General features: G+C 41.7%; 1 protein-coding gene across 3 annotated transcripts in view; it reads left to right on the top strand.

Moving 5' to 3' along the window:
- AIG1 (androgen induced 1) overlaps nucleotides 1–22,821 on the top strand; it is a 537,675-nt gene that overhangs the window by 446,467 nt on the left and 68,387 nt on the right. The gene's annotated exons all lie outside the window — the stretch shown is intronic.

Below are 22,821 nucleotides of genomic sequence, written 5' to 3'. Positions count from 1 at the left end.
CAAGCGCAATAATGTTCTAGCGTGACATATACAATCAAATAAGTGTAAATCAAATGTATGTGAATGCACGTGCAATTAATTAAATAAAAAATAATTTGTTGGATTGACAATGATATCAAGCTGCTATCAATTATATAGTGGTCAGAATCCCCTAAAAATTAAAGCATATAACATAGATTGATGCGCTCTGACACAAAGTTCAATCAATGTGAGAAAATAATTTTTTGTGCTAAAAAAACAAAAAAATTGCTACCAAATAGCTAAAAAATCGCATATATATAAAATCGCAAATATATGAAAAAATCGCAAATATTTAAAAACTGTGTTCCTCCAGTTATACAAATCCACTGGAAGTGGTGCGATATCTCCAAAGTAAACTAAGCAACAATTGTGTATAGATATACTAAAAATGCATTTGCAAATAGTAATCAATCCAAATTAGTGCCAATAAATAAATAAATTAGATATATTCCCTGTGATAAGTGTTGAATCCTCCGTAATAAAAAATAAATAAATGATATGCTTATAAAGGTGCAATATATATACAATTGATGAGTATAAATAGTGCCAATAGAATCTGATTAAATATAGATGATTAAATTCATGAGATAGGATAAGTAACAGGCGACAGTTCAATCCTCAGTAATCTGGGATATCTGGATTCCTGCAGTACTTATTTGTTCAACCTCTGAGCTATTTCTTCAACAGCCACAATGAATGGTAATTTTCTCAGTATCAAGTGGTTTTATGTAAAATAAACAAAGAGAGAAAACATTGCGCAATATTGTTACAATAAAAGTTCACAGGCAAAACAGCACAGTGATACACTCACGTGTGCCTGACTTGTTTTAGGCATGCAGATAAGCAGATAGGCAGATCTCAGCTGGCTTGTAAGGACAAGGCTTGCTACGCAAGCTGCTGCTGCTTGATACAATGTATTCAGCAGACTGTGTCCTAGGCTCCTCCCACGCGTTGCATCACTGACACCTGACTTTCTCAAGGCTCTAAGTGAGTGTATCACTGTGCTGTTTTGCCTGTGAACTTTTATTGTAACAATATTGCGCAATGTTTTCTCTCTTTGTTTATTTTACATAAAACCACTTGATACTGAGAAAATTACCATTCATTGTGGCTGTGGAAGAAATAGCTCAGAGGTTGAACAAATAAGTACTACAAGAATCCAGATATCCCAGATTACTGAGGATTGAACTGTCGCCTGTTACTTATCCTATCTCATGAATTTAATCATCTATATTTAATCAGATTCTATTGGCACTATTTATCTATTTATACTCATCAATTGTATATATATTGCACCTTTATAAGCATATCATTTATTTATTTTTTATTACGGAGGATTCAACACTTATCACAGGGAATATATCTAATTTATTTATTTGTTGGCACTAATTTGGATTGATTACTATTTGCAATCACATTTTTAGTATATCTATACACAATTGTTGCTTAGTTTACTTTGGAGATATCGCACCACTTCCAGTGGATTTGTATAACTGGAGGAACACAGTTTTTAAATATTTGCGATTTTTTCATATATTTGCGATTTTATATATATGCGATTTTTTAGCGATTTGGTAGCAATTTTTTTCACATTGGTTTTTTAGCACAAAAAATAATTTTCTCACATTGATTGAACTTTGTATCAGAGCGCATCAATCTATGTTATATGCATCCTGAGAATTTGCCAATGTCTATTCTGCAACAAAAAGTCTGCCAGGTCACATTTTTTATTTTTTTTATATGTATTTTAACTTTAACAAAACAAAACAACGGCAGTCACCTTGACTCAATTTAAAGTTTATTTCCATTTTTACATCCTAAATGGGATAACACCTACTTTATATTTATTACATGTATCCATTTACAGTGCCTTGAAAAAGTATTCATACCCCTTGAAAGTTTCCACATTTTGTCATGTTACACCCAAAAACGCAAATGTATTTTGTTTGGGATTTTATGTGATAGCCCCTGATGAGTGTGATATACACGAAACACATCAGAAATTTTGGACTGCAGACATATGCCCCCATCTAACCCACAATTCGGGCATTTTGGATGTAGATATATACCCCGATTTAATCATAATTTTTGATTATCACTTTCCAATCAATCATGTTCTTACTGTTTTTATAATACTTATATCCGCAAGTGCTGCTCATGCTATATATACATTTATAAACCTAATGGAATGTATTTACCAATCAAATCAGACCACTATGTGGCACTTAGCTACTATACGTTGATGTACCCTAGATGCCTCTATTGCATGTGCACATATTATGTGTGGGTGAATATATATGAAATAACATTTATTACAATGCTTTTTCTTCTATGTGGTCTCTGTTATTGATATGTTCTATACAATTTTTGTTATGATCAATAAATATATACTTTCATGTAACCTACCTCCACAATGTCTATAACCTCATTCAAAGTCCCAAATCTCCCACTTCTCTTCTTATGTGATAGACAAACACAAAGTGGAACATAATTATGAAGTAGAAGGAAAATAACAAATGGTTTTCAAGATTTTTTACAAATAAATATCTGAAAAGTGTGGCATGCACTTGTATTCAGCACCCCCGAGTCAATACTTTGTAGAACCACCTTTCGCTGCAATTACAGCTGCAAGTCTTTTTGGGGATGTCTCTACCAGCTTTGCACATCTAGAGAGTGAAATTTTTGCCCATTCTTCTTTGCAAAATAGCTCAAGCTGTGTCAGTTTGGATGGAGAGTGTCTGTGAACAGCAATTTTTAAGTGTTGCCACAAATTCTTAATTGGATTTAGGTCTGGACTTTAATTGGGCCATTTGAACATATGAATATGCTTTGATCTAAACCATTCCATTGTAGCTCTGGCTGTATGTTTTGGGTTGTTTTCCTGCTGAAAGGTGAACCTCCGCCCCAGACTCAAGTCTTTTGCAGACTCCAACAGGTTTTCTTATAAGATTGCTCCATATTTGACTCCATTCATCTTCCCAATGTTTTGCTTTTAGGCCAAAAAGTTCAAATTTGGACTCATCTGAATAGAGCACCTTCTTCCACATGTTTGCTGTGCCCCCTACATGGCTTCTCGCAAACTGCAAATGGGACTTCTTATGGCTTTCTTTATGCCACTCTTCCATAAAGGCTAAATTTGTGGAGTGCATGACTAATAGTTGTCCTGTGGACAGATTCTTCTACCTGAGCTGTGGATCTCTGCAGCTCCTCCAGAGTTAAAATGGGCCTATTGGCTGCTTCTCTGATTAAAGCTCTCTTTGCCCACACAGCCTATCAGTTTAGCTGGACGGCCATGTTTTGGTAGATTTGCAGTTGTGCCATACTCTTTCCATTTTTGCATGATGGATTGAACAGTGCTCTGTGAGATGTTCAAAGCTTGGGATGATTTTTAAATAACCTAACCATGCTTTAAACTTCTTCACAACTTTATCCCTGACCTGTCTGGTGTGTTCCTTGGCCTTCATGATGCTGTTTGTTCACTATGGTTCTCTAACAGAACAGCTATATTTATACTGAAATTAAATTACACACAGGTGGACTTTGTTTACTAATTAGATGACTTCTGAAGGCATTTGGTTCCACAAGATTTTAGTTAGGGGTATCAGATTAAAGGGGGCTGAATACAAATGCACGTCACAGTTTTCAGATATTTATGTGTAAAAAATTTTGAAAACCTCCTGCCACTTTACAATTATGTGCCACTTTGTGTTGGTCAGTCACATAAAATCCCAATAAAATACATTTACGTTTTTGGTTGTAACATGACAAAATGTGGAAAATTTCAAGGGCTATGAATACTTTTTCAAGGAACTGTACATAGCATAACTTTAAAAAAAAATTACAAATTGCAGCTTACCTTTTTTAGATGCTCTTTTTATAAAACTGTAAAATGCTACTAACTCCTTGTGTTTATGAGGGGGCTGGGGAGCTGCATTTGTCATAATTACCCTGTCTGTACTGTGCTAGCAGATCTCGTCGTCAACTGTAAACTCTGTCCAAGCACTGTCTATCTAACAAAGGGTTAAATATTTACAAGCCTTGCTTCTCCATTGTATGTAATGAGAGGGAGCTCACCTTGTCCCTAAGCTTTTCTTTTGCGATTGACCACAATAACCACTTGAGGACCAGAAGATTTCCCCCCTTAATGACCAGGTCATTTTTTGCAATACGGCACTGCGTTGCTTTAACTGACAATTATGCGGTCGTGCGATGCTGTATCCAAACAAAATGTATGTCCTTTTTTCCCCATAAATAGAGCTTTCTTTTGGTGGTATTTAACCACTTGACGACCGCCTCACGCCGATGTACGTCGGCAAGGCGGCACGGACAGGCAAAATCACGTACAGGGTACGTGATTTGCCTTCCGCGGGTGGGGGTTCCGATCGGACCCCCCCCGCCGCCCGAGGCGGTCCCGTTCTGTCCCCGGCGATCAGAGACGAGGGGGAGGCCATCCGTTCGTGGCCCCCCCCTCGCGATCGCCGCCGGCCAATGGGAACACTCCTTTGCTGCTGTATGCTAAACAGCAGCAAAGGAAGTGATGTAATCTCCCCTCGGGTCGGTAGTTTCCGTTCCGGCCCGAGGAGAGACGACATGTGAGTGAGTGCACCAACACACACACACACAGTAGAACATGCCAGGCACACATTACACCCCGATCCCCCCCCCGATCGCCCCCCGATCCCCCCCCAATCACCCCCCCCCTGTCACAAACTGACACCAGCAGTTTTTTTTTTTTTTTTTTTTTCTGATTACTGCTGTGTCAGTTTGTGACAGTTACTGTGTTAGCACAGTTACTGTTACCCCCCTGTAGGTCTAGGGTACCCCCCTAACCCCCCCTAATAAAGTTTTAACCCCTTGATCACCCCCTGTCACCAGTGTCGCTAAGCGATCATTTTTCTGATCGCTGTATTAGTGTCGCTGGTGACGCTAGTTAGTGAGGTAAATATTTAGGTTCGCCGTCAGCGTTTTATAGCGTCAGGGACCCCCATATACTACCTAATAAATGTTTTAACCCCTTGATTGCCCCCTAGTTAACCCTTTCACCACTGATCACTGTATAACCGTTACGGTTGACGCTGGTTAGTTTGTTTTTTTTTTATAGTGTCAGGGCACCCGCCGTTTATTACCGAATAAAGGTTTAGCCCCCCGATCGCCCGGCGGTGATATGCGTCGCCCCAGGCAGCGTCAGATTAGCGCAAGTACCGCTAACACCCACGCACACAGCATGCGCCTCCCTTAGTGGTATAGTATCTGTACAGATCAATATCTGATCCGATCAGATCTATACTAGCGTCCCCAGCAGTTTAGGGTTCCCAAAAACGCAGTGTTAGCGGGATCAGCCCAGATACCTGCTAGCACCTGCGTTTTGCCCCTCCACCCAGCCCACCCAAGTGCAGTATCGATCGATCGCTGTCACTTACAAGGCACTAAACGCATAACTGCAGCGTTCGCAGAGTCAGGCCTGATCCCTGCGATTGCTAACAGTTTTTTTGGTAGCATTTTGGTGAACTGGCAAGCACCAGCCCCAGGCAGCGTCAGGTTAGCGCCAGTACCGCTAACACCCACGCAGGCACCGTACACCTCCCTTAGTGGTATAGTATCTGAACGGATCAATATCTGATCCGATCAGATTTATACTAGCGTCACCAGCAGTTTAGGGTTCCCAAAAATGCAGTGTTAGCGGGATCAGCCCAGATACCTGCTAGCACCTGCGTTTTGCCCCTCCGCCCGGCCCAGCCCAGCGCACCCAAGTGCAGTATCGATCGATCACTGTCACTTACAGAACACTAAATGCATAACTGCAGCGTTCGCAGAGTCAGGCCTGATCCCTGCGATCGCTAACAGTTTTTTTTGTAGCGTTTTGGTGAACTGGCAAGCACCAGCCCCAGGCAGCGTCAGGTTAGCGCCAGTACCGCTAACACCCACGCACGCACCGTACACCTCCCTTAGTGGTATAGTATCTGATCGCATCAATATCTGATCCGATCAGATCTATACTAGCGTCACCAGCAGTTTAGGGTTCCCAAAAACGCAGTGTTAGCGGGATCAGCCCAGATACCTGCTAGCACCTGCGTTTTGCCCCTCCGCCCGGCCCAGCCCACCCAAGTGCAGTATCGATTGATCACTGTCACTTACAAAACACTAAACGCATAACTGCAGCGTTCGCAGAGTCAGGCCTGATCCCTTCGATCGCTAACAGTTTTTTGGTAGCGTTTTGGGGAACTGGCAAGCGCCAGCGGCCTAGTACACCCCGGTCGTAGTCAAACCAGCACTGCAGTAACACGTGGTGACGTGGCGAGTCCCATAAGTGCAGTTCAAGCTGGTGAGGTGGCAAGCACAAGTAGTGTCCCGCTGCCACCAAAAAGACAAACACAGGCCCGTCGTGCCCATAATGCCCTTCCTGCTGCATTCGCCAATCCTAATTGGGAACCCACCGCTTCTGCAGCGCCCATACTTCCCCCATTCACATCCCCAACCAAATGCAGTCGGCTGCATGAGAGGCATTTTCTTTATGTCCTCCCGAGTACCCCTACCCAGCGAACCCCCCAAAAAAGATGTTGTGTCTGCAGCAAGCGCGGATATAGGCGTGACACCCGCTATTATTGTCCCTCCTGTCCTGACAATCCTGGTCTTTGCATTGGTGAATGTTTTGAACGCTACCATACACTAGTTGAGTATTAGCGTAGAGTACAGCATTGCACAGACTAGGCACACTTTCACAGGGTCTCCCAAGATGCCATCGCATTTTGAGAGACCCGAACCTGGAACCGGTTACCGTTATAAAAGTTAGTTACAAAAAAAGTGTAAAAAAAAAAAAAAATATGAAATAAAAAAAAAATAGTTGTCGTTTTATTGTTCTCTCTCTCTCTATTCTCTCTCTCTATTGTTCTGCTCTTTTTTACTGTATTCTATTCTGCAATGTTTTATTGTTATTGTTATTGTTATTATGTTTTATCATGTTTGTTTTTCAGGTGTGTAATTATTTATACTTTACTGTTTACTGTGCTTTATTGTTAACCATTGTTAACCATTTTTTTGTCTTCAGGTACGCCATTCACGACTTTGAGTGGTTATACCAGAATGATGCTTGCAGGTTTAGGTATCATCTTGGTATCATTCTTTTCAGCCAGCGGTCGGCTTTCATGTAAAAGCAATCCTAGCGGCTAATTAGCCTCTAGACTGCCTTTACAAGCCGTGGGAGGGAATGCCCCCCCCACCCCCACCGTCTTCCGTGTTTTTCTCTGGCTCTCCTGTCTCAACAGGGAACCTGAGAATGCAGCCGGTGATTCAGCCAGCTGACCATAGAGCTGATCAGAGACCAGAGTGGCTCCAAACATCTCTATGGCCTAAGAAACCGGAAGCTACGAGTATTTCATGACTTAGATTTCGCCGGATGTAAATAGCGCCATTGGGAAATTGGGGAAGCATTTTATCACACCGATCTTGGTGTGGTCAGATGCTTTGAGGGCAGAGGAGAGATCTAGGGTCTAATAGACCACAATTTTTTCAAAAAAGAGTACCTGTCACTACCTATTGCTATCATAGGGGATATTTACATTCCCCGAGATAACAATAAAAATGATTAAAAAAAAAAATATGAAAGGAACAGTTTAAAAGTAAGATTAAAAAAGCAAAAAAATAATAAAGAAAAAAAAAAAAAAAAAAAAAGCACCCCTGTCGCCCCCTGCTCTCGCGCTAAGGCGAACGCAAGCGGCGGTCTGGCGTCATATGTAAACAGCAATTGCACCATGCATGTGAGGTATCACCGCGAAGGCCAGATCGAGTGCAGTAATTTTTCCAGTAGACCTCCTCTGTAAATCTAAAGTGGTAACCTGTAAAGGCTTTTGAAGGCTTTTAAACATGTATTTATTTTGTTGCCACTGCACGTTTGTGCGCAATTTTAAAGCATGTCATGTTTGGTATCCATGTACTCGGCCTAAGATCATCTTTTTTATTTCATCAAACATTTGGGCAATATAGTGTGTTTTAGTGCATTAAAATTTAAAAAAGTGTGTTTTTTCCCCCAAAAATGCGTTTGAAAAATCGCTGCGCAATTACTGTGTGAAAAAAAAAAATGAAATACCCACCATTTTAATCTGTAGGGCATTTGCTTTAAAAAAATATATAATGTTTGGGGGTTCAAAGTAATTTTTTTGCAAAAAAAAAAAACTTTTTCATGTAAACAATAAGTGTCAGAAAGGGCTTTGTCTTCAAGTGGTTAGAAGAGTGAGTGATGTGTGACATAAGCTTCTAAATGTTGTGCATAAAATGCCAGGACAGTTCAAAACCCCCCCAAATGACCCCATTTTGGAAAGTAGACACCCCAAGCTATTTGCTGAGAGGCATGTCGAGTCCATGGAATATTTTATATTGCGACACAAGTTGCGGGAAAGAGACAAATTTTTTTTTTTTTTTTTTTTTTTTGCACAAAGTTGTCACTAAATGATATATTGCTCAAACATGCCATGGGAATATGTGAAATTACACCCCAAAATACATTCTGCTGCTTCTCCTGAGTACGGGGATACCACATGTGTGAGACTTTTTGGGAGCCTAGCCGCGTACGGGACCCCGAAAACCAAGCACCGCCTTCAGGCTTTCTAAGGGCGTGAATTTTTGATTTCACTCTTCACTGCCTATCACAGTTTCGGAGGCCATGGAATGCCCAGGTGGCACAAAACCCCCCCAAATGACCCCATTTTGGAAAGTAGACACCCCAAGCTATTTGCTGAGAGGTATAGTGAGTATTTTGCAGACCTCACTTTTTGTCACAAAGTTTTGAAAATTGAAAAAAGAAAAAAAAAAATGTTTTTTCTTGTCTTTCTTCATTTTCAAAAACAAATGAGAGCTGCAAAATACTCACCATGCCTCTCAGCAAATAGCTTGGGGTGTCTACTTTCCAAAATGGGGTCATTTGGGGGGGTTTTATGCCACCTGGGCATTCCATGGCCTCCGAAACTGTGATAGGCAGTAAAGAGTGAAATCAAAAATTTTCACCCTTAGAAATCCTGAAGGCAGTGATTGGTTTTCGGGGTCCCGTACGCGGCTAGGCTCCCAAAAAGTCCCACACATGTGGTATCCCCATACTCAGGAGAAGCAGCTAAATGTATTTTGGGGTGCAATTCCACATATGCCCATGGCCTGTGTGAGCAATATATCATTTAGTGACAACTTTATGAAAAAAAAAAAAAAAAAAAAAGTGTCACTTTCCCGCAACTTGTGTCAAAATATAAAATATTCCATGGACTCAATATGCCTCTCAGCAAATAGCTTGGGGTGTCTACTTTCCAAAATGGGGTCATTTTGGGGGGTTTTATGCCACCTGGGCATTCCATGGCCTCCGAAACTGTGATAGGTAGTGAAGAGTGAAAGCAAAAATTTACACCCTTAGAAATCCTGAAGGCGGTGATTGGTTTTCGGGGCCCCGTACGCGGCTAGGCTCCCAAAAAGTCCCACACATGTGGTATCCCCATACTCAGGAGAAGCAGCTGAATGTATTTTGGGGTGCAATTCCACATAGGCCCATGGCCTGTGTGAGCAATATATCATTTAGTGACAACTTTTTGTAAATATTTTTTTTTTTTTTGTCATTTTTCAATCACTTGGGACAAAAAAAATAAATATTCAATGGGTTCAACATGCCTCTCAGCAATTTCCTTGGGGTGTCTACTTTCCAAAATGGGGTCATTTGTGGGGGTTTTGTACTGCCCTGCCATTTTAGCACCTCAAGAAATGACATAGGCAGTCATAAACTAAAAGCTGTGTAAATTCCAGAAAATGTACCCTAGTTTGTAGACGCTATAACTTTTGCGCAAACCAATAAATATACGCTTATTGACTTTTTTTTACCAAAGACATGTGGCCGAATACATTTTGGCCTAAATGTATGACTAAAATTTAGTTTATTGGATTTTTTTTATAACAAAAAGTAGAAAATATCATTTTTTTTCAAAATTTTCGGTCTTTTTCCGTTTATAGCGCAAAAAATAAAAACCGCAGAGGTGATCAAATACCATCAAAAGAAAGCTCTATTTGTGGGAAGAAAAGGACGCAAATTTCGTTTGGGTACAGCATTGCATGACCGCGCAATTAGCAGTTAAAGCGACGCAGTGCCAAATTGGAAAAAGACCTCTGGTCCTTAGGCAGCATAATGGTCCGGGGCTCAAGTGGTTAATCACCTCTGCGTTTTTTATTTTTTGCGCTGTAAACAAAAAAAAAGCGACAATTTTGAAAAAAAATAAAAATGTTTTACTTTTTTCTATAACAAATATCCAAAAAAAAAATATCTCTTTATCAATTTAGGCCAATATGTATTTTTGGTAAACAAAGAAATCACAATAAGTGTATATTGATTGGTTTACGCAAAAGTTACAGCGTCTACAAAATAAGGGATATATTTTTTTTTACTCGTAATGGCGGTGATCAGTGATTTTTAAAGACATTGGGGAGGACGGATCGGACACTTTTGACACTTTTTTGGGACCATTGACATTTATACAGCGATCAGAGCTATAAATAACCACTGATTACTGTGTAAATGTCACTGGCAGGGAAGGGGTTAACACTAGGGGGCGTATCAGGGGGTTAAGTGTGTTAAAGGGAAGTGTTTCTAGCTGTGGGGGCAGTGTACTAACTAGAGGAGGAGAGAGATCGCTGTTCCTGATCAATAGGAACAGCAGATCTTTCTCTACTGTCAGAACAGGGAACTGTCTGTTTACATTGACAGAGCCCCATTCACGCTCTCTAAGGAGCGATCACGGGTGGCCAGTGGACATCGCAGCTGCCAGCCACGCGCATTGGCCACATGCATCGGCTCCAAGGTTGTGCCATGGGCACGCGTCCCCTATAGCCCTTAAAGCCCTTAAACCCGTACAGTTATGGCGATTCATGCAGTGGAGCCAACCTGCTGCTGTATAATGTATATTGTATAACGATGGCGGCTGGTCGGCAAGTAGGTAAATTGTTGAGAAATGCTTGCAGTCAAAATTATTAAACAATAAAATAGGTATGCTGTGTGAATGGGGCTACATAACAAACATAAAAGTGGGGGTTTTCTCAAATATGATTGCAAAAGTGGAAATATACTTTAAGACACATATTTTAACTGCCATGAAGCAAAGTATTGCCAGGGCCTGGAACCTAGTTTGAACTCTCATGAGACAAAAACCCATATTGCATACACTATGATTAATAAAAAGAGAACAGGAAAAAATGATCATAACTTTGATAGAATATGGGCCCAATAGGTGAAATATTTTCTTCCACCAAACTTTGCCCACTGATTTTTTGACTTGTAAGGGAACTAGATGCAGATGGGCAGCCTACACCCCAGCTATGAAACCAAGACTCAGGCACCCGTGGCACAAGTTCCCACCCTTCCACCCCTTTTGCTTTTATTGTCACAGCTTAATTGACAGGGGTTAACACAGTGGGGGCTGGTGCTCAATTTTCTTGGGTGGGGGGGGTGGCCCGCAGCCCCTCCAGCCAGCCAGCCAACCAAGCACCCCCCCGGTGCTCGCTCAAACGCTATTCACTCGCCCGTCGCCTGCCATGCCCGCACTTACTCCATCCGGGTGGCGGCTTCTCCCTCTGCATCTCCTCCCGAGTCCCAATGGTCACTTCTCCTCCCAGTCAATCAGGAGTTAGGACTAGTGGCCAATCGGGTCTTAACCCTCACGGCCAATCGGGTCTCAGGAACCGCTTTCTGACTGGCCGGGAGGAGAAACAGGAAGACATTAGCGAATATTAATTTGCTAATTTCACACAACTGGGTGGACTCCAGATGCAGTGCGCTGCGCCACAAGCCCACCCTTTTTAATCAAGTGCTTAGAAAAAGAAGAAAAACATTGGAATCCATGCGTCCGGTGCCCTGCATGTAGATTAGGGGCCGGGCGCATGGATTAGGGGCCCCTGTACCCTGCATGAGTGGCCGCCACTGGTTTAACATGCAAGTAACCAAATGGTGTGAGATTAATAGCCTCAGTGAGATATAGTTTAATAGCTTCCCTGAACATATGGTTGGGACAGACCTTTATGCTAAATTATCATAAATGGGTTCTCCTAGTTCAGCTGTGTATTGTTATACTTTGATGATTTTTTTGTTCACCATTTCATTTGAATATGTATGCCATGTAAAATCTATAAGCCTATAGCCTTGGCCTTCGAACTGAAATGCTTTTAGTGTTTCATTGGGTGGAGAAGGGGCAAGGTACCTTTTTTGAACAAGGTCTGTTATTGTTTGTAAATGTTGTATATGTTATTATGTCTATGCTTTTCAGCAGTCATGTGCTGAAAGGTTCCATTGTCTGGCTTAGACATTTTATACTAGTTCCAAGGCAGGCACCTCAATTACAGATGCAATGCTGTGCTGGAATTAGCATGAAGCTTGTAAATCACTCATTTGGTAATCTCCATCAGAAAGGTATTGAGGCTGATGAACAGTTCCCTTACATTTTAGTTACAGGTGATTTTTTTTACCTAATGGATTTTTGCTTGAGTAAACCTTAATGGTTCCTCAGTAATTTGTAGTAACACATTAATCACAAATTTTGGTAATTTTGGTATTTAACTATTTGGTAGTCTATTATGAGGGTTTGGTTTTTTATTATTTCAGTTTGTGAAAAAAACATCAGGGAAATGACTAATATAATAGACAAACTGTAAACAAGGAAGACCTCTTGGGAACCATTGTGGGGAAACACTGTCCTGTTTTGTTCATTTATCTCCGCTTAGCTTGGTAAAAATAGAAAAATCTTATAACATGTCTTACTTCCATTTTATTTCTTCAACATGATTGATGTTTTCCTTTTCGTGAATACATCCACAATAAAATTCTTCATATTAGTACTGTAAAAGAAGTGTCTACAGCTTAGTAATTTTTGCCAACTGGGATTTTATTTTATTTTCTATGAGTATTGTTTTCATTTCTAAAACTAATTGTGTGTGATCATCAATAATCTGTTTGTATGTGTTTTATGATATATATAGCAGAATGCCAATTTACTCACAATGCTTAAATGTGACCGTTTCACTCTTCCTGGATACACCCAGGGAAGATAAGTTTCTCTTCTTTCCTTCCTTCAGCTCATAGAGGCCAATCTGGTGAGGCAAAGGTAGCTTGGCAAATGATCTGCAGGCAGGTGGGAAGCCCTCCACTGTCAGAACATCAGAGTATAGGCAGCCAGGCAGTAGCCTAGCACACAGCTCCTCTAGAAGACACAGCTACAATAGGGAGCACCTATCTCATTGCTACAAGAGTACTCTAGTTCCAGTGGGGCGCTTCCCCTTGTGTCCATTAGCTGTTTGTATTGCCAGAGCTAAACTGGATCTTACTGAAGTGGATGCAGCTTATGAGGTTAAGTGCAAGTAGCTGTTCTAAACTGTTTTATTGTTACAGAGTTTCTCAATTAGATTTCCTAATAGAGAAATGGAGGCATTGCTGTGAAGAGTTCATGTTTCTGCATCTTTCAGGGTGGAAAGGGAACTGGGAGTTGGGTTGAAGATAACAGGGAAAAGGAAAGTAAGGGAATTCTCAGGTGTAGAGGCATGAAGTACCAGGTTTGATTTTGGAGAAAGTGTGCAATGTATTTAGAGGTTGGGGAATAATTGAGCCACGACTGCCAAATCAGGAGGAACTTGTCATGGGTGTCAATTTTTCTTTTATGAGGGTTATCTGAATTTTTGTGCAGCTATCATAGTGAATGAATTTTGTATTGTCCTGCAGTGTGTGTATGTTTTTGCTATCCTGAACCCGTTCTGCACTATTGCCTTCAACTTTAACCTGTTTGATAAATTGCATGTTACAGTTACAGTCTTATCATTTGGCCGATTACCTATACTGTTACAATTTGGAGTTCAAAGACAGAATTGGCCATGATGGGCAAGGTCACTATCCCGGTGCTCAGGCTGCCCGGGGTGGAACGGTGGTAAGCAAATTGGAACAGCTACTTATCCAAGAACTATAGATGTGGATGAAGAAGTTGAAGAACTAGAAATCCCTGACTTGACTGAAGGAAGGCCTAATATCAGGTCAAACTCATCAATGTACTGGAAGAAGATAACTGGGCAGAGATACAGAGAGAGGATCCAGTGGTTTCCCCTAGTAGAGGTGATATAGTTATGCCGCGTACACACAATCGGAATTTCCAACAACAAATGTTCGATGGGAGCTTGTTGTTGGAAATTCCAACCATGTGTAGGCTCCATCGGACATTTTTTGTCGGAATTTCCGACAACAAAAATTTTAGAGCTGGTTCTCAAATTTTCCGACAACAAAATCCGTTGTCGGAAATTCCGATGCACAAAATTCCACGCAAGCTCGGAATCAAGCAGAAGAGCCGCACTGGCTATTGGACTTAATTTTTCTCAGCTCGTCGTACGTGTTGTACGTCACCGCGTTCTTGCCATTCAGAATTTCCAAGAACATTTGTGTGACCGTGTGTATGCAAGACAAGTTTGAGCCAACATCCGTCGGAAATAAATCCAGGATTTTGTTGTCGGAATGTCTGATCGTGTGTACGCAGCATTATAGTGGTGGTCAAGTCCTAGAAAAACTATTAAAGCTACTACTAAAAACCAACAAACTGCTGAGTGAGTGGTCCCCTCTTGTCCTTAAGGGTGGTATATTTTACTGCAGAATAATGCTCCCCCATTACTTTTGGGTGACCTGGGAGGTAATACTATCAAGGGCCATGGCCCTTACTGTGGCATAGAGACTATTTGTGAAAGCTGGACACTGGGGTCCTGCTTCCACAATTGCAATGTTACTTCCTCGTCAAATTTGTTTATTATTTTTTAAATATAACAAAGATTGACAAATTGAGTATGTACAAGGACGGTGGTACAATATTCAAATAGCAATAAAGCTAAACGTATTGAGCATGAGTACATAACAATGTAAAAATGTAACAAGTTGAGTAACGGATAAATAAGGTATACCAGACCATAAATAAAGTATTGCATCAAAAGCGCTAGAAAATTCCATCGGAAGGAAAAAAGTAATCTAGTGACTATTGGTTCATTTTGCAAGAGCAATAATAAGGAGATCAATCTAATAGGTATATATTAAAACAGAAGAGATTATGGGGGTCATTTACTATAGCGCTGTGGCGCTAATCCGCAGCAATTTAACGCTAATTAGCGCTAAAACGGTATTCACTATAGCGCTGGTGAGAAAATACTCCAAAATCGAATTTACTATAGTTCCCTGAAACCAAATAGCGCCCAAACCCTTACTCTGCTAAAACCTGGAGAATTGCACATGGAAATAATGTTTAGAGCATGATATTATTACCTAAATGGTACTGAAATATGCGGTATATTATTTAAAGATAATCTGCTTTTAAACTTTGTGAAAAAGTGATTTCTCCACTGAAATATCTTTAAAAGTCTGAGAAGTGAAAAATTCCCTGTTTTGGACAACTAGTGCCAACACAACTGAGCATGCTCAGACCTGAAAATAGCTCTCATTTTAACTCCAGTGTCTTTTTTACCCTGCGCTATAGTAAATACCAAAATGAGAGCTAATTAGAGAGCATTTTTTGGACATGAAAATCTGCTCTATTATAGTTCAATGCAAGTTTTAGCCATTGATTCAAATGGAACAATTGTTACTTTCACAAAAAAAACTTTTAATGTTGAGATGAAATGTATCTTTCTCTGAAATAAATTTTTGTGCTTTTTATTATTTCCAAATATTCATAATTTGAGGCCAAAAAATGTGATATGTGTACCAACATCAGAAATCAAAATGTAATTCCCAAAAATTTGAGGGTAATATTCTACTCTCACCCACAAAAAAACACCAAATATCACAGAATAAATCAAGAAGAATAACTCTTGAGTAATGTAATTCCATGTGTTTTTATGTGTATTTATATGTAGTCATGTGTAGGAGGTTCTCACATGTGGCAGCTCTTTGGCTTAGAGGTTAGAACTTCTGCTTAGCATCCTTGAGCGTCTGGGTTCAAATCCCAAACATGCTGCTTCATGTAGAGAAGTTGCCTCATCTCCCAGGTCCTATAACTATGTCTAAATGTAGTATTTATGTGTAGGAGGGTTCCACTACCATTGTAAATCTTTTCCAGATACACTATTTAGCCAAAAGTATTGGGACACTGCCTTAATTTAACACACACACATGAACTTTAATGGCAGCCCAGTCTTAGTCCGTAGGGCTAAAATTTGATTTGGCCCACCCTTTGCAGCTAGAACAGCATCTGGGAAGGCTGTACAAAAGGTTTAGTGTGTCTATGGGAATGTTTGATCATTCTTCCAGAAGTGCATTTGTGAGGCCAGGCACTGATGTTGGATGAGAAGGCCTGGCTCGCAGTCTCTGCTCGAATTCAGCCAAAGGGTGTTCTATCGGGTTGAGGTCAGGACTCTGTGCAAGCCAGTCAAGTTTCTCCACCCCAAACTTGCTCATTCATGTATTTATGGACCTTACTTTGTGCACTGGTGTGCAGTCATGTTGGAACAGGAAGGGGCTTTCCCCAAACTGTTCCCACAAAGTTGGGAGCATGAAATTGTCCAAAATGTCTTGGTATGCTGACGCCTTAAGAGTTCCCTTCACTATAACTAAGAGGCCAAGCCCAACCCCTGAAAAACAACCCCACAACATAATCCCCCCTCCACCAAATCATTTGGACCAGTGCACAAAGCAAGGTCCATAAAGATATGGATGAGTGATTTTGGGGTGGAGGAACTTGATTGGCCTGGACAGAGTCCTGACCTCAACACAACAGAACACCTTGGGGATGAATTAGAGTGGAGACTGTAGGTCAGGCCTTCTCGTCCAACATCAGTGCCTGACCTCACAACTGCACTTCGAAGAATAGTCAAACATTCCCATAGACACACTCCTAAACCTTGTGGACAGCCTTCCCAGAAGAGTTGAAGCTGTTATAGCTGCAAAGGGTGGGCCAACTCAATATTGAACCCTATGGACTAATACTGGGATGCCATTAAAGTTCTTGTGTATAAAGGCAGGCGTCCCAATACTTAGGCCAATAAATTGTATATTGCTTGTGACACTGAGCATGGCTATGGACTTAGGGCTGGTTCACACCACAGAGATGCAGAGAACATGTTTGAGGCTGCCTGGTGGCTAAGTGGGTAGCAGCACTTGGGATGTTGGTTCAGTGCCCCAACATGCTAATGCTAGTGTTGAAGTTTATATGTTCTCCCTATGTGGGTTTCTCACCACAATCCAAAGACATGCTGGCATTTTATTTGTCTCCTGTCGAAATAGGTTTTAATGTAAGAAAGTTACTTTTGGACTTTAGATTGGAAGTTCATTGCAGCCAGGGAATGATGTTAATGTTTGTTAGCACTAATCATGCCCAGGGACTTGGACATTTAAAATTTTAGGGTTTACACTGCACGGGTACATATGCTTAGAAAACCATTGCTTTGTAGTTGGAGATTTGATGCACATAGCCAAGGGCTAACACAGTTGCGAATAGTATTATGTGTTCCTGCTCATCAGGTGCAATCACTTTAGACATACATGAAGAGATTGATTGAAAGATACTGGTGGGCGTGTACTTATATTGGGTGTGTCAGTGTGCTAACAATACAACCTCTCTTATATAAAGGCCTGCAGTAGGGGGGGTTCGTTTGGCCTGAGAAGGTCAGGTTTTTTGTTGTGATTTTTGGGGGAGAAGGAATTATATTATGCCTATTGACAAATGCCCAACTAGGGATATTTGCTGAAATTCTTGTGCATGTTTTCAATCAAAAGTGGGTGTGGCCATGCTGTCAATGTTGTGTTTGTTTTGTTCCTGTCTGATCATGCAAACATTGTTTGGAAGCATCTGCTGACCTTCTACTCTTTTTGATCTTGTTTCTTAATCATGTACACCGAAATGCAGCTTCCAGCAGAACATGGTCACCAATGTATGTATGTGTGGATTGTGGGCTGGTGGTGGGTGTTTTGAAAAAGTCTTTTTTAATATTATGTTGGAATGCTTTGTAAGAATGACTGTTAAGTATGTTTCTATAATCTTGCAGATAAAAATGTGATCTGTTGACCGTTATACACTGAAAGTAAAGCTGTGTCCACTCTAAGGTTTTGTCAAATTTTAGATTGTAAGCTCCTAAGAGCAGGGCCCATAAAATCCTATTGCTAAATGTAGCAACATATATCCTGTCCACATTTTTTTTGAAGCTAGTAAATGAATGTAATTTTTTTTTCTGCTGGTAAAATAAAAGTACATTATTGAGCTTTGTTGTGATGTTTTTTTTTTCTTCTTCTTTTCTTTCTCTTTAGTTTCTGTGGGTGGTGGTTTTGGGAAAGTGCAATATCTCTTATCTTATTTCAATATGTATTTGTGCACCAAAAAACTAATCTCTTTGCTCTGGTAAACATTGATGCTACTTTGAAATCGCTCTACGTCACTTGAAGTAGCTCGATTTCAAAGTAGCAAGGTCAGCACGATTTCAAGTGCTACTTGGTAGACATCTGTGTGGCTTCATACGCAGATGTCTATTGAAGTCGCACCTGAAATTGGCAAAAGTAGTGCAGGAACTACTTTAGCAAATTGGTGCAGCGCCACAAAATGGTAGTTGCATTGATTGGAACAGTGCCATTGCTGCCAATAGTCATACGATTTGATCTCCCTCTGGAAACCTAGGCTTCTGCACACCTGCAAGTAAATGATAAAGGTGGAATCTTTATCTATAACAGCTTTGAAGAATTGCAGTTAATAAATTCAGCTGGTGGATAGGCAGTGTTGTATGTGTCTGCTTTAGTTCAATGAGAGTGGTTTCACCTTCTGACCCAGAAATAAGTCATTGTAATTGCCCGGAAGTTCCTGTGCTGGTCAGGGTTTCCTTCTAGGTGGACATGGCGAGGTCCCTCTTTAGCAAAGAGGAGGTGCTGCTCATTTTCCGGATAAGTGTAGGATATGTACTTGTGCTTAATCAATGTGGGGGTGGATGTGGTAGTTAGATTTGGTGTGGGTGGGGTTCATTGATTTGTTTGGTGTCCCCACACATTTGCTTCTGGCCCATGTGCACACATCACTTCCTGCATTTGTTCTGCTGATGTATATGCAAGTATTAATGAGAGCTCCTTTCTATTTAGATATATATGACTTGTTTCACAGACTTTGGACCTCCAAGTTGCTTGACAAATTGTACCCCACGATTCTCAATGATAACTAGGGATGGGCCGAACACCCCCCTGTTCGGTTCGCAGCAGAACATGCGAACAGGCAAAAAATCATCCGAACACGCAAACACCGTTAAAGTCTATGGGACACGAACATGAATAATCAAAAGTGCTAATTTTAAAGGTTGATATGCAAGTTATTGTCATAAAAAGTGTTTGGGAACCCGGGTCCTGCCCCAGGGGACATGTATCAATGCAAAAAAGTTTTAAAAATTGACGTTTTTTCAGGAGCAGTGATTTTAATAATGCTTAAAGTGAAACAATAAAAGTGTAATATTCCTTTAAATTTCATACCTGGGGGGTGTCTATAGTATGCCTGTAAAGTGGCGCACGTTTCCCATGTTTAGAACAGTCTGACAGCAAAATTACATTTCTAAAGGAAGAAAAAAGTCATCTAAAAGTGCTAGCGCTAATGACGGCTAATAATGAATTGTCGGTCCCGACAATACACATAAAAGTTCATTGATAAAAACGGCCTGGGATCCCCCACAATCCATTACCAGGTCCTTTGGGTCTGGTATGAATATTAAGGGAAACCCCGAACCAAAATTAAAAAAAAAAATGCGTGGGGGTCCCCCCAAATTCCATACCAGGTCCTTCAGGTCTGGTATGGATATTAAGGGGAACCCTACGCCAAAATTTTTTTAAAAGTGGCATGGGGGTCCCCTAAAAATCCATATCAGACCCTTATCCGAGCAAGCAACCTGGCAGGCTGCAGGAAAAGAGGGGGGATGTGAGAGTACGCCCCCCCTCCTGAACCGCATCAGGCCACATGCCCTCAACATGGGGAGGATGTCCCCATGTTGATGGGGACAAGGGCCTCATCCCCACAACCCTTGCCCGGTGGTTGTGGGGTTTGTGGGCGGGGGGCTTATTGGAATCTGGAAGCCCCCTTTAACAAGGGGACCCCCAGATCCCAGCCCCCCTGTGTGAAATGGTAACGGGTACATTGTACTCCTACCATTTCACAAAAAAAGTGTCAAAAATTGTAAAAAAACACACCGACACAGCATGGGACAAGTCCTTTATTAAAAAATCCAGAGATGTAATCCTTCCTCGTCCCGGGATACAGAGAAAGACACTGCCACGACTCGATCCCGTCCATGGGAGGAGCCCACTGAATGACGCTAGACCTGCCATGATAGTTCTTAAATAGCTGAGGGCAGGGCCACCCGTGACGTGTGCGGGTGACCCCGCCCCCTCTGACGCAACGGGAAACACCAAGGAGTTACCCAGTGACATGTACAGGTGACCCCGCTCCCCTCTGATGCTACGGGGGTTTCCGTGGCATCAGAGGGGGTGGGGTCACCCGTACATGTCACTGGTAACCCCCCAGCGTTTCCCCCGTTGCGTCAGAGGGGGGCGGGGCACCTGCGCACATCACAGGTGGCCCCGCCCTCAGCTATTTAAGAACTGTCTTTCAGGTCTAGGGTCATTCAACGGGCTTCTCCCATGGAGGTGGATTGTGTCGTGGCGGCGTCTTTTTCTGTATCCTGGGACGAGGAAGGATTACAACCCTGGAATTTTTTTTTTCCTTTTTTAATAAAGGACTTGTCCCATGCTGTGTCTGTGTGTTTTTTACAATTTTTGACACTTTTTTGTGAAATGGTAGGAGTAATGTACCCATGTACCCGTTACCATTTCATACGGGGGGGCGGGGATCTGGGGGTCCCCTTGTTAAAGGGGGCTTCCAGATTTTGATAAGCCCCCCGCCCGCAGACCCGGACAAACACCGGGCAAGGGTAGTGGGGATGAGGCCCTTGTCCCCATCAACATGGGGACATGCTCCCCATGTTGAGGGCATGTGGCCTGGTACGGTTCAGGAGGGGGGCCCGCTCTCTCATCCCCCTCTTTTCCTGCGGCCTGCCAGGTTGCGTGCTCGACTAAGGGTCTGGTATTGATTTTTAGGGGGACCCCCACGCCATTTTTTTTTTTAATTTTGGCGCAGGGTTCCCCTTAAAATCCATACCAGACCTGAAGGGTCTGGTATGGATTTTGGGGAGAACCCCCACACCATTTTTTTGTTAAATTTTGGCATGGGGTTCCCCTTAATATCCATACCAGACCTGAAGGGCCTGGTATGGAATTTGGGGGGACCCTATGCCATTTTTCTTTTTAAATTTTGGTTCAGGGTTCCCTTTATTATTCATACCAGACCCTTCAGGTCTGGTTTTATTCATACCAGACCCTTCAGATTTTATTGATTATTTATTTATACAAATTTTGTTATCACAAGGAGAGAAAAACATCCCTTGTGATAGCATGGGCAGTGACAGGTATTCTTTACAGAGATAGCTGGGGTCTATTAGACCCAGAATTCTCCTCCGCCCTTAAAAGCATCTAAACAATCTGAGATCGGTTTGATCAGATGCTTTTACAGGGTGGTAATGGCCTGTTTACATTAGACTGAGAATAGAAGTGACAAAATATTGGTAACTTCCAGTTTCTTAGACCATAAAGATCACATGGATGTTAGTCTTCAGTAATCTCTATGGTAAGCTGGCTATAGTCCAGGAGATGGGGTGTGTAGTGATAGAGGGCGCTATATGTGTTCAATTATGACATTACTTATACATACACAATTTAAAGTGCATAGTGCTTATTAATAATATACATTCATAAATCCTGACAATCCAGTGCTGAAATTGATTATTGGCAGTGGTGCAAATTAATACATCAAAAATAAACAAACTTTATGTGGATCACCCAGTGAATGTGAGTAAATTGCCTACTCAGCAGACCACCATGACCTTTTTAACTAAAAAAAATCAGGTAAAGCTGTTAGCATGGATCAACGGTCCTGCTGATGTGCCACATATGTAATTGGGAACCTTGTAGTTTCTCCACCATGATAGCCCATTTAAAAAATAGATAAAATTGGGACCTTAGTATAACACCATTTTTTAAAAAGACGAATATAAAAACATGGGCCAAATAGCTACTTACATTGGTTGGTGCCTTAGCCTGGCACTGAGGACTTTAAACATGAATTGCCAGACAGATGGATACTGCAACCATCCTGCTTGCGCTGTTGTTGGTCGGCATGCGTTCCACCATCGTGGTGAATTGAAAATCGGAAGTGGCCAGAAGTGACGTGACTGGGATGCGCCTCGAAGTATGTTTCGTCTTACAACGTCATCAGGAAGTGCTTGGAGTCCTTCAGGTGTTTTTTAGCAAACTCCATGCGGGCTTTCATGTGTCTTGCACTGAGGAGAGGCTTCCGTCGGGCCACTCTGCCATAAAGCCCCGACTGGTGGAGGGCTGCAGTGATGGTTGACTTTCTACAACTTTCTCCCATCTCCCGACTGCATCTCTGGAGCTCAGCCACAGTGATCTTTGGGTTCTTCTTTACCTCTCTCACCAAGGCTCTTCTCCTCCGATAGCTCAGTTTGGCCGGACGGCCAGCTCTAGGAAGGGTCCTGGTCATCCCAAACGTCTTACATTTAAGGATTATGGAGGCCACTGTGCTCTTAGGAACCTTAAGTGCAGCAGAATTTTTTTTTGTAACCTTGGCCAGATCTGTGCCTTGCCACAATTCTGTCTCTGAGGTCTTCAGGCAGTTCCTTTGACCTCATGATTCTCATTTGCTCTGACATGCACTGTGAGCTGTAAGGTCTTATATAGACAGG

This window comes from Aquarana catesbeiana, linkage group LG04, assembly GCF_042186555.1.
Source record: "Aquarana catesbeiana isolate 2022-GZ linkage group LG04, ASM4218655v1, whole genome shotgun sequence".
NCBI classification, from domain to species: domain Eukaryota; kingdom Metazoa; phylum Chordata; class Amphibia; order Anura; family Ranidae; genus Aquarana; species Aquarana catesbeiana.
Note: the sequence above shows the minus strand (reverse complement) of the source record. Positions and strands in the feature narration are given on the sequence as shown.